Below are 13,684 nucleotides of genomic sequence, written 5' to 3' on the forward strand. Positions count from 1 at the left end.
GAAATTAAGAGTTTGTTGACTGAATAAATAATGAATGAATAGATGAGTGCTACTCAACAATGGCACATGTTTCCTCAGATGCCTCCACTCTGGAATGTTGGAGAAGGGATTCCCTAGCTTGGCCAGAGGGGTTGGCCCAGATCATTTTTAATGATTTTATCATCTCCAAGATGGGTGGGACTTCCCAACAGGAGACCTATCCATTAAGGATAGGTCCAAGAAGCCAGAAAAAGTCAAGAAGATACGGAGGTTTTAAAAGATACTCCTAATAAACCAAGTAATACATGCTAGAATGACGGGTTCTCAAGAGTGACATTCAGTTGGATCAAGACTATAGATGACGAGGATGAAAGGCTAACTCATGGGGCATTAATATGAGTCACTACATCAAAAGAATGGCTTAGCATAGGTGCTTTTAAGAAATAATGACATTGGTGGAAAGCAAAAGGAAGCAGCAATGCTATTAGTTGGCCATCTATAACAGGAATAAGAAATTATATAGGATGGGAAAAAACAAACTAAAAAACTCTAACTTCCACCAGGCCAGGAAACATAGAACCCATTGGGCCAATTACAAGGAAGAGGTGGCAGCCCCTTAACACTTATTTGGGAGTTATTTATGAGATGCTGAAGTGGCTATCCTTCAGACTCCCCAGAGACATCTTTCCCAGGTTCCTGCAGTGGTGAGCAAAGTCTCACCACTTCAGATTCAGGACTTCATTGACTTTCACTAGGAGCCTGAGAACACTTGGCTGACTAGTTGGCTACTTCTCCTGTTCTATCAACTCCATCTTTCCTGTAGTCTCTTTTTTCTCCTAGCCAGTCAAGTATCTCTTATGTACCAAGGCATCAGTCTCATGACCTCTCTAGTCACCTATCTTGCAGGTGAATCTATGTGGATAAATATTTGAATAGATCAGAGATTATTATATGCATGCATCCCTGAGTGAGGGATATGTGCCTGAGCATGTCATCATGGAGACATATGAGTATGCTTGCCTGCAGAAAACTGTGTGAGTGGCTCATTCCATGTACCAATGTCTGTTTGTATCTGTGTTGGGATTAGGAAAGAAACTGGAAAAGACTAGAGCAGCTCACATACATGTATGTGCACATATGCTGTGTCTAGTTCTAAAACTGTTGTAATGATTACAGGAATACTTCCCCCTTCTGTTCTCTAAGGAAACTATATACTTTTCTTTCTTTTCCTTTCTCTGCTCCCAGCTAATGCTGGGTTTTCCTTGGCAATGAAGTAGGCAGCAAGCAAACAAAATTATTTCATGGATTATCTAGTGTCTGGAAATCATGAAAAAGCTGAAATGAATTCTGATCATTTGGAAACAATTGTGACAGAGGCTACAAAGAACATCCCCACATACAGATACATCTACATTCACCATCCCAAAGGTCTAAAAATCATGAGCTGCCTTACACATAGGGGCTTCCCTGGTGGCTCAGTGGTAAAGAATCTGCCTGCAATGCACAAGACACAGGAGACGCAGGTCTGATTCCTGGGTCAGGGAGATCCTCTTGAGGAGGAAATGGCAACCCACTCCAGTATTTGTGCTGGGAAAATCCCATTAACAGAGGAGCCCGGTGGGCTATGGTCCACGGGGTCACAAAGAGTAGGACACACTGAGCAACTGAGCACACAGGCATGCTCTACACATTTGCACTTGTACTTTCAGAAATGCTTGACTGGTTGACCAGAATAATTTAATTGCAGTCATTTCCCCCAGGCTTTGCACCTTCCCTCCCTCCCCAATGTATTTCTGAGATTAACATTTAGCTACTCACCATCACCTTTGGGGTCGCTCAGGGCAGTGGGAGGAATGACTGATGATCGATGACTTCCAAACCAGCATTCCTTGGAAAACCGTCTCCTGCAGTCATCATGCACCTGGAACGACAGAAGAAAGAAAGAAAAAAAAAAAAAATGAGTGGGGTGAGAAAAGGATAACATACAGCATCATTTTGTCTCAATTCCAAAATTTAAGTGCTCAGTACTCAAAACTCCCTTTTTGAGATTTGGTGCCATACACATACTCCTGACTCAACGGCTTTCTCCATTTTGAGTCTGCATCATCCCTGAATGTGGTCTCTGAACCATGTTCCTTTCAAAGGTGCCTTTCAGAAGATACTATTATAGACACTGAGTAGATGCCAGTCCTAGGGTATAATTTTAGTGGCCTACAGAATGGGGAGTTTACTTGCAGTATAAGAGTGCTAATCCTGACAATATGTTATTATACTTCAAGCCTTACAACAGTGATGTGTGTTAGGGAAGACATTATTAAATTTGTTTTAGAAATAAGAAAGCCAAAGCTCAGAGAGGAAAAGGATTTTGCTCAAGGTCAAACCTTGACGTAAAAAACCTAAGACTCGGCTACCTTCCCTACTAATGGCATACTTCGCAGATTTCTGATATCTTCAAGCATCACTTCCTGAAAAATTACAGTTACTAGATAACATGAACCTGGCCTAATTAGGCGAAATTAATTTAAAAAGATCCAGAGGACAACCAGAGTTGTCTTATTTTTTAAATGACAATATAATTGAAATAAACATTACATTAATTTCAGGTATACAACCTAACAACCTGATATCTGTATACATTGTGAAACTGTCACCAGAGTAAGTCTAGTTAAATCAATAATTATACATAGTTACATTTTTTTTCCTTGTGATGAAAACTTAAGATTTACTTTCCTTTAAAATTTTTATTTTATACTGGAATATAACTGATTAATGATGTTGTGCTAGTTTTAGGTATACAGTGAAGTGATTCAGTTACACATGTACATGTATATATTCTTTTGTCATGTTCTTTTCTCATTTAGATTATTATAGAATATTGATCAGAGTTCCCTGTGCTGTTCCATATGTCACTGATGGTTACTAGATTTACTTTCTTAAGGAACCCTAACATATTACTAAAGGAATCCATCAAGACACAAGAAACCAAGAGGAGAAGACAAGAACAGAGAACTACAAAAACAACCAGAAAACAATGAACAAAATAGCAGTAAGTAAATACCTATCAATAATCACTTTAAATTTATATGGATGAATTCTCCAATCAGAAGAAATAGAGGACTGAATGGATACCAAAACAGGGCACATATATGTTGCGGACAAGAAACTCACTTCAGATCTAAAGCCACATACAGACTGAAAGTGCAAATGGATATTAAAAGAAAACCATAGTAGCAATACTTATATCTGACAAAACAGACTTTAATACAAAGACTGTAACAAAACAAGGAAGGGCATTAAATTATGATAAAGGGGTTAATCCAACAAGAATATATAACATTTGTCAACATTTATGCACTCAACAGAGGAGCACCTAAATATATAAAGCAAATATTAACAGAAATAACTGAAGAAAGAGACAGGAATACAAGAATTTTAGAGGACTTTAATATCCCAGTTACATCAATGGATACATCAGCCAACAGGTAGTCAATAAGGAAAACACTGGCCTTAACAAATTAGATTACAAATTAGATTACCTTAACACAAGTGTGCATAGAACATTCTCCAGATACATCACATGCTAAGCCATAAAACAAAGTCACATTAAATGTAATAAGATCAAATCATGGTAAATGTCTTTTCTGAAAACAACACTATGAAACTAGAAATCAACTACATGAAAAAAACGGGAAGAAACACAAACATAGGGACACTAAACGACATGCTGCTAAATAACCAATAGGTCAATAAAAAATCAGAATATACCTTGAGACAAATGAAAATGGAAACACACCTCTAAAATCTATGTTGTTGTATTCAGTGTTAAGATGTGTCCAAATCTTTGCAACCCCAAGGTCTGTATCATGCCAGGCTCCCCTGTCCTCCACTGTCTCTTGGAGTTTGCTCAAATTCATGTTCATTGAGTTGGTGATGTTATCTAACCATCTCATCCTCTGTTACACTCTTCTCCTCTTGCCTTCAATCTTTCCCAGCACCAGGGTCTTTCCCAGTGAGTCGGCTTTTTGCATCAGGTGGCCGAAATATTGAAGCTTCAGCTTCAGCATCAGTCTTTCTAATAAATATTCAGTGTTGATTTCCTTTAGGAAGGAAACAGCAACCACTTCAGTATTCTTGCCTGGGAAATCCCATGGACAGAGGAGCATGGCAGGCTATAGTCCATGGGACTGCAAAGAGTCGGACACAACTGAGTGGCTAACACACTGACTGGTTTGATATCCTTGCAGTCCAAGTCACTCTCAAGAGTCTTCTCCAGCACCATAGTTTGAAAGCATTAATTCTTTGGCACTCAGCCTTCTTTATGGTTCAACTCTCACATCCATACATGACTACAGCAACAACCATAGATTTGACTATATGGTCCTTTGTCAGCAAAGTGATGTCTCTGCTTGTTAATACACTGCCCAGGTTTGTCATAACTTTCCTTCCAAGGAGCAAGCCTTGTTTTAATTTTATGACTGCAGTCACCGTCTGCACTGATTTTGGAGCCCAAGAAAATAAAATCTGTCACTGCTTCCACTTTTCCCCCTTCTATTAATAGTTGCCGTTGAGTGATAGGACCAGATACCATGATCTTAGTTATTTCAGCATTGAGTTTCAAGCCAGCTTTTTCACTCTCCCTTTTAACCCTCATCAAGAGACTCTTTAACTCCTCTTCACATTCTACCATTAGAGTGATACCATCTATATATCTGAGGTTGTTGATATTTCTCCCGGCAATCTTGATTCCAGCTTGTGCTTCTTCCAGCCCAGCGTTTCTCATGATGTACTCTGCATATAAGTTAAATAAGCAGGGTGACAATATACAGCCTTGTCATACTCCTTTCCCAATTTTGAACCAGTCAGTTGTTCCAAGTCTGGTTCTGTTTTTTTTTTCTTTGATCTGCATACAGATTTCTCAGGAGGCAGGTAAGGTGGTCTGGTATTCCTGTCTGTTTAAGAATTTTCCATAGTTTGTTGTGAGCCACACAGTCAAAGGCTTTAGAGTAGTCAATGAATCAGAAGTAGATGTTTTCCTGGAATTCCTTTGCTTTCTCCATGATCCAATGAATGTTGGCAATTTGATCTCTGATTCCTCTGCCTCTTCAAAACCCAGCTTGTACATTTACAAGTTCTTAGTTCATGTATTGCTGAAGCCTAGTTTGAACGATTTTGAGCATAACCTTGTTGGCATGTGAAATGAGCACAGTGTAGTGTAGTTTGAGCATTTTTTTTGCATGTCCCCAAATCTATGGGACACAGCAAAAGCAGCCCTAGGAGGGAACTTTATAATTATACAGGTGTACTCGAAGAAACAAAAATCTCAAAGAATCTAAATATCCATTTAAAGGAACTACAAAAAGAAGAATAAGCAAAGCCCAAACTTAGGAGAAGGAAGAAAATAATAGATCAGAGAGGAAATAAATGAAATAGAGTCTAAAAAATACAAAAGATCAATGAAAGTAAGAGTTGGTTTAAGAGAGGAATTAAAGAGTCTCTTGATGAGGGTTAAAAGGGAGAGTGAAAAAGCTGGCTTGAAACTCAACGCTGAAAAAACTAAGATCATGGCATTAAAAAGAAAAGCAAAATCAAGAAACTTATATTTAGTTAAGCTGATCAAGAAAAAAAAAAGGAGCACCCCCAAAAAGAGAATTAGAAATTAAAAAGGAAAAATTACAACTTTACACACCAGAAATACAAAGGATTATAAGAGAATATTATGAACAATTATATGCCAACAAATTAAACAACCTAGAAGAAATGAAAAAAACTTCTAGATCATATAATAATCCAATACAGAATCATGAAGAAACAGAAAATCTGAATAGACTCATTACTAGTAATGAAATTGAATCAGTAATCAAAAGACTCCCCCATAGAAAAATCAAGGTCCAGATGGCTTCATGATGAATTCTACCAAATATTTTAAGAAGAGTTAATATCTATCAGTTTCCAAAAAAATGACAAAGGAATACTTCCAAACTCATTCTATAGGGCCACCATTATCCTGATACCAAAACCAGACAAAAACACTACAAGAAAGAAAATTACAGGCCAATATCTTTGATAAATATAGATGCAAAAATCCTCAACCTAGCTATAGCAATGAGGTACAAAAAAGAAATAAAATAATCAAAATAAGAAAAGTAAAAAATCACTATTTTCATATGACAGAACACTATATAGAGAAGACACCAAAGACTGCACCAAAAATGTAGTAAAGCTAATGAATTAAGAAATTTGCAGATACAAAATTAATATACAGGAACCTGTTGCATTTCTATATACTAATGATGAACTATCAGAAAGAGAAATGAAGAAAAGAATCCAATTTATAATTGCATCAAAAATAATAAAATACCTAGGAATAAATTTAACCAAGGAAGTAAAAAGACCTGTAACCTCAAAACAATAAGACAATGATTAAAGAAACTGAGGATGACACACCAAAATATGGAAAAATATACAACAGTCATGAACTGGATGATTCAATATTGTTAAAGTGTCCATACTCCCCAAAGTAATCAACAGAGTAAATTCAGTCCCTATCAAAATATCAATGGCATATTTCACAGAACAAGAAAAAACACAGTTCTTAAATGAAAACACAAAAGACTCCTAATAGCCAAAGCAATCTTGACAGAACAAAACTAGAGCTGTCACAGTTCTATACTACAAAGCTATAGAATTCATAGCAGTATGGAACTGGCACAGAAACAAGACACACAGATCAAGGGAACAGAACAGAGAGTCCAGAAATAAATCCACACTCATATGATCAGCTAACCTATGACAAAAGAGATAATAAGAATATAAATGGAAAAAAGACAGCCTCTTCAATAAAACTGGACAGCTGTATTGAAAAGAATGAAACTGGACCACTTTCTTACAAATATATGAAAATAAAATAAAATGGATTAGAGGCTTAAATGTAAGACTTGAAACCATAAAACTAGAAGAAAACATAAGCAGTGAGCTCTTTGAAATATTTTTTTGTATATGTATCCTCAGGGAAGGAAACAAAAGCAAAAACAAATAGAACTATATGAAACAAAGACTTTTGCACAGTGAAGGAAAACACCAACCAAATGAAAAGACAGCCCCCTGACTGGGCGAAGATAATCGCAAGTGATATACCCAATAAAAGGTTGATATGGAAAATATATCAGGAACACATACAACTCAATACAAAAAAAAAAAAAAACCAAACCTGGTTAATAAATGGGCAGAGGACCTGAACAGACATTTGCCAGTGCAGACATACAGATAGCCAACAGACACATGGAAAGATGCTCAACATCCTTAATCATCAGGGAAATGCAAATCAAAATGACAATAAGATATCATCTCACAAGTTTCTGATGACTTGTCAAAAAGACAAGAAACAACAACTGATGGTGGGGATGTGGAGAAAAGGTTCACTTGTGCAATGTTGGTGGGAATTTAAATTGATGCAGCCACTATGTAAAGCATTATGGGGATTCCTCAAAAGAACTAAAAATAGAACTACCATGCAATCCACCAATTCGACTTCTAGGTATTTATCCAAAGAAATGAAAACACTAACTCCAAGAGATATACATACCCCTATGTTCACTGAATACTATTTATAATAACAAAGATATGGAACCATTGTAAGTGTCCATTCATAGGTGAATGGATAAAGAACATGTGAGATATATATATATATATATATATACACACACACACACAGATATAATGTATACATATATAATACATACATATACACATGCACACATACATCATATGTATATACATACACATATATAATATATATAATGTATACATATATATGTACATATATATTTATATAGTCTAGTCAAGGCTATGGTTTTTCCAGTGGTCATGTATGGATGTGAGAGTTGGACTGTGAAGAAGGCTGAGCGCCGAAGAATTGATGCTTTTGAGCTGTGGTGTTGGAGAAGACTCTTGAGAGTCCCATGGACTGCAAGGAGATCCAACCAGTCCATTCTGAAGGAGATCAGCCCTGGGATTTCTTTGGAAGGAATGACGCTAAAGCTGAAACTCCAGTACTTTGGCCACCTCATGCGAAGTGTTGACTCATTGGAAAAGACTCTGATGCTGGGAGGGATTGGGGGCAGGAGGAGAAGGGGATGACAGAGGATGAGATGGCTGGATGGCATCACTGACTCGATGGACATGAGTCTGAGTGAACTCCGGGAGTTTGTGATGGACAGGGAGGCCTGGCGTGCTGTGGTTCATGGGGTCGTAAAGAGTCGGACATGACTGAGCGACTGAACTGAACTGAACTGGATGGTATATCACACAGCCATAAAAAAGAACAACATTTTGTCATTTGTGCCAACATGGATGGACCTGCAGGATATTATGCTAAGTGAAATAAGTCAGATAAAGAAAAACAAATACAGTATTATTTCATATATATGTGGAACCTGAAAAGAAAACACAATAACAAACATAACAAAACAGAAATGGGCTCATATATACAAACAGGTGGTTGCCAGAGTGGAAGAGGTTGGGGTGAGTGAAATAAGTGAGTGGGATTAAGAGGCACAAACTTAGGGCTATAAAACAGCCTTCAAGCTAGGCCTCAGTGGGGTTTCCCTGGTAACTCAGCTGGTAAAGAATCCGCCTGCAATGCAGGAGACCCCAGTATGATTCCTGGGTCATAGGTATGACTCCTGGGAAGATCCCCTGGAGGAGGGACAGGCTATCCACAAGATATCACTGTTTTGTTATGTTTGTTCGTGTGTTTTCTTTTCAGGTTCCACATATATATGAAATAATACTGTATTTGTTTTTCTCTATCTGACTATCCCTCAGATAGATATCCACAAGAATATCCAAGTATTCTTGGGTTTTTCTGGTGGCTCAGATGGTAGAGAATCTGCCTGCAATGTGGAAGACATGGGTTTGATACCTGAATTGGGAAGATCCCCTGGAGGAGGGCATGGCAACTCACCCCAGTATTCTTGCCTGGAGAATCCCTGTGGACAGAGGAGCCTGGTGGGCTACAGTCCATGGGGTTGCAAAGAGACACAACTGTGTGACTAAGCACAGCACACAGCACAGGTCTCAGCAGTATGTGAACTAACTTGCAGATGTACAAGCTAGGTTGAGAAAAGGCAGAGGAACTAGAGCCCAAGTTGCCAACATTCACTGTATCATGGAGAAAGCAAGGGAATTCCAGGAAAACATCTACTTCTGCTTCAACGACTACTCTAAAGCCTTTTACTATGTGGATCACAACAAACTGTGGAAAACTCTTAAAGAGATCAGAGTACCATACCACCTTACCTGTCTCCTGAGAAACCAATATGATAGTCAAGAAGCAACAGTTAGAATCAGACATCGAACAACTGACTGGTTCAAAATTGGGAAAGGAGTACAACAAGGCTGTATATTGTCACCCTGCTTATTTAACTTATATGCAGAGTACGTCATGTGAAATGCCAAGCTGGATGAATCACAAGCTGGAATCAAGATTGCCAAGAGACATATCAACAACCTCAGATATGCAGATGGTACCACTCTAATGGTAGAAAGTGAAGAGGAACCAAATAATTTCTTGATGAAGGTAAAGAGGAGAGTGAAATAGCTGGCTTGAAACTCAACACTAAAAAAAAAAAAGATCATGGCATTTGATCCCATCACTCAATGGCAAATATTAATAGAAGGGGGAAAAGTGGAAGCAGTGACAGATTTTATTTTCTTGGGCTCCAAAAATCACTGCAGACAGTGACTGCCATCATGAAATTAAAAGATGCTTGCTCCTTGGAAAGAAAGCTATGACAAACCCAGACAACATATTGAGAAATATACATCACTTTGCTGACAAAGGACCATATAGTAAAATCTATGGTTGTTGCAGTAGTCATGTATGGATGTGAGAGTTGGACCATAAAGAAGGCTGAGCACTGAAGAATTGATGCTTTTGAATTGGGGTGCCGCAGAAGACTCTTGAGAGATCAAACCAAGTCAATCCTAAAGGAAATCAACCCTGAATATTCATTGGAAGGACTGACGCTTAAGTTGAAGCTCCAGTACTTTGGCCACCTAATGCAAAGAGCTGACTCATTGGAAAAGACCCTGATGCTGGGAAAGATTAAGGCAAAAGGAGAAGGGGGCAGCAGAGGATGGGATGAAATGGTTAGATAGCATCACTTATTTAATGGACACGAATTTTAGCAAACTCTTAGAGATAGTGGAAGACAGAGTAGCCTGGTGTTCTGTAGTGCATGGGGTTGCAAAGAGTTGGACACAACTTAGAGACTAAACAACCACAACAACAATATATATATAATTATTAGATATACATACAAAGATCCTGATGCTGGGAAAGATAGAACAGGAGGATAAGGGAATGGCAGAGGATGAGATGGTTGGATGGCATCACCAACTCAATGGACATGAGTTTGAGGAAGCTCACGGAAATGGTGAAGGACAGGGAAACCTGGCATGCTTCAGTCCATGGGGTCACAAAGAGTTGGACATGACTGAGTGACTGAACAACAACCATACATACAAAAAAGAGAAAGGAATCTAAACATAACACTAAAGAAAGTGAAGTTGCTCAGTCGTGTCTGACTCTTTTGCCACCCCATGGACTGTAGCCTACCAGGCTTCTCTGTCCATGGGATTTTCCAGGCAAGAGTACCGGGGTGGGTTGCATTTCCTTCTCTGGGGATCTTCCAGACCCAGGGATCGAACTCAGGTCTCCTGCATGCAGGCAGAAGCAAATACTGGCAGACATAAAGGGAGAAATTTATAGTAACACAATAATAGGTTTTTAACAACCCACATATTAAAGGGAGAAATTTATAGTAACACAATAATAGGTTTTTAACAACCCACATATCAATAAACAGTTTATCGAGGTAGAAAACCAATAAGGAAATATTGTCCTTAATACATAAGACAAACTGTTCTTTATATATATTCCATTCAAAAGCAGCAGAAAATAAATTATTTTTGACTATACATGGAAAATTATCCAGAATAGATCACATGTTAGGCTGAAGAAAATGTTTCAGTAAATTTTAAGAAAATTGAAATTATATCAAACAACTCTTCTGACCACAATGTTAGGTGAAGTTGCTCAGTCGTGTCTGACTCTTAGCGACCCCATGGACTGCAGCCTACCAGGCTCCTCCGTCCGTGGGATTTTCCAGGCAAGAGTACTGGAGTGGGGTGCCATTGCCCTCTCCAGACCACAATGTTATGAGACTATAAATAAACTACAAGGAGAAAAAACAAAACTGGAGGAGGGCAATCCCAAGATGGAAGAGGAATAGGACGGGAAACCACTTTCACCCCCACAAATTCATCAAAAGATCATTTGAATGTTGAGCAACTTCCACAAAACAACTTCTGAACACTGGTGGAGGACACCAGGCACCCAAAAAGGCAGCCCAATCTCTTCAATAGGAGACAGGACAAAATATAAAAGACAAAAAGAGACAAAAGATTTAGGGATGGAGACCCTTCCTGGGGAGGGAGTCATGAAGGAGAAGTTTCCACACAGCAGGAAACTCTCTCACAGGCATGTCTGTGGGGAGTTTTGGAATCTCAGAGGGCAACATAACTGGGAGGGAAAAAAAATCCACAGAATATGCGCCTAACCACAACTGCCAGTGGAGAAGTGGCCCAGACACTCATGTCCTCCAGCAGCAAGTGGGGGTTGGGCAGGGGGACCTGGGCTGCATCATTGGTCCTTAGGGTAAGGACTGGGCCTGAATGCCTTGAGGACAATCTGAAGGAGCTAATGTGAGATAACAACCCAAATCCTCAGAACACCAGAGACAAAAAAAAACAAAAAAAAAAAAAACAAAAAACTTTTCCTGCAAAAGGCTCTAAAGCCTCATGGTGACCCCTGGCATGATCACAGAACAAAGGATTGAGTGAATACCAAAGGAGAGCAAGCTGGCTGCCACATAGGGCCCTCCCTCCCCGGAGGCAGAGAGGCAGGCCTGCGACAGCCAGAGCCAGAAGGCAAGGGGCTGCTGCAACCTCAGCCCCAGAGACTGCATCTTCCACCAAACTGTGAGCAGGTTCTCAGTTGCTAACCACATCTTCCAGGGATCCTGGAAGGTTGACATCTGTCAGGAGTGTCACAGCCTGAGATCGGCTCCCCAGAGGAGACACATCAAACAGCTGGGACTGTGCTCTAGTGGCGCACCTAGGAAACCGAGTGACCAGGACCAGGGAGGTGAATAAGAGCACAGCCCACCTGGGACAGTGCTCTCGTCAAGCGCCCAGTTGCCTGAGCTGCTCGGACCTGGGAAGGGCACAAAACACACAGCCCATCTGGGTCTGTGCCCCTGCGGAGAACCTGAGTGGCTTATACCTGGGAATTGCATGAAATGCAGGGCCCACTTGAGACAGTGCCCTTGCAGAGAACCCTGGAGCCTGAGCAGTGTAGACCTGGGAAATACATGGTGCCTTGGGCTGTGGCAAACCTAATGAGGTCCATCCACTGCGAGCACTGCCCCCCACATGCCAGTGGTATTTGGTTGCAGTGTCCTTCCCTCCCCACAACACAACTGAACAAGTGAGCCTAAATTAGTGGCCCCCTTTGCCCCCTTGTGTCAGGGTGGAAATTAGATACTGAAGAGACTTGCAAAGGAAGGAAGCCAAAATAAACAAAGAAGGGGGAACCGCTCTGGAAGTGACAGGTGCAACAGATTAAAGCCCTGCATTTAGTACTGGAGACTGCATTTGAAGGTCACCGATAGACCTTAATGGGTTTCCCTGGTGGCTTAGATGGTAAAGCGTCTGCCCACAATGCGGGAGACCTGGGTTTGATCCCTGGGTGGGAAAGATCCCCTGGAGAAGGAAATGGCAACCTACTCCAGTACTCCTGCCTGGAAAATCCCATGGACAGAGGAGTCCATGGGGTCACAGAGTCGGACATGACTGAGCGACTTCACTTTCACTCATAGACCTTGAGAACAAGTACAAGCTGGAACGAGGGATCATCTGACACAACTGACCCCACACTGCCCACAACAGCCAAGAGAAATTTCTAGATATATTTTTACTATTACCACTTAATTATTGTTTTAAAATTAGTTTTTATTACTCCTTTAACTTTCATTTTTATAGCCTACTATTACTTTTCAAAAAAAAACCCTATTTTTTAAAACAAGTTCCATATATATTAAAAAAAATTTTGTGATTATGTTTTGTATTTTTTATATTGTATTTTTGAGAATCTAACCTCTATTCTAGGTTTTTAATCTTTGCTTTTTGATATTTGTTATCAATTTTGTACTGCTAAGAATCTAATATTTGCTATCCATTTTCACTTAAGAATTTGATTACTGGGTTGATTGTTCTCTCCCCTTTTGACTCTCCCTTTTCTCCTCCTGGTCACCTCTATCTCCTTCCTCCCTCTTCTCTTCTCTATATAACTCTGTGAATCTCTCTGGGTGTTCCAGGCTATGGAGAGTACTTAGGGATTTGACTACTGGCTAGATTGCTCTCTCTCCTTTTGACTCCCCCTTTTCTCCTCCTGGTCACCTCTATCTCCCTCCTCCCTCTTCTCTTCTGTATATAACTCTGTGAATCTCTCTGGGTACTCCTGGCTGTGGAGAATCATTTCACCAATAACCTAGGGGTTTTATCTTCTAAGCTGTATGGATGGAAAAGTCTTGAGGCTACTGTAAGACAAGGATCAAAACCCAGAAGCAGGAGGCTTAACTCC

This window comes from Bos taurus, chromosome X (assembly GCF_002263795.3).
Source record: "Bos taurus isolate L1 Dominette 01449 registration number 42190680 breed Hereford chromosome X, ARS-UCD2.0, whole genome shotgun sequence".
NCBI lineage: Eukaryota > Metazoa > Chordata > Mammalia > Artiodactyla > Bovidae > Bos > Bos taurus.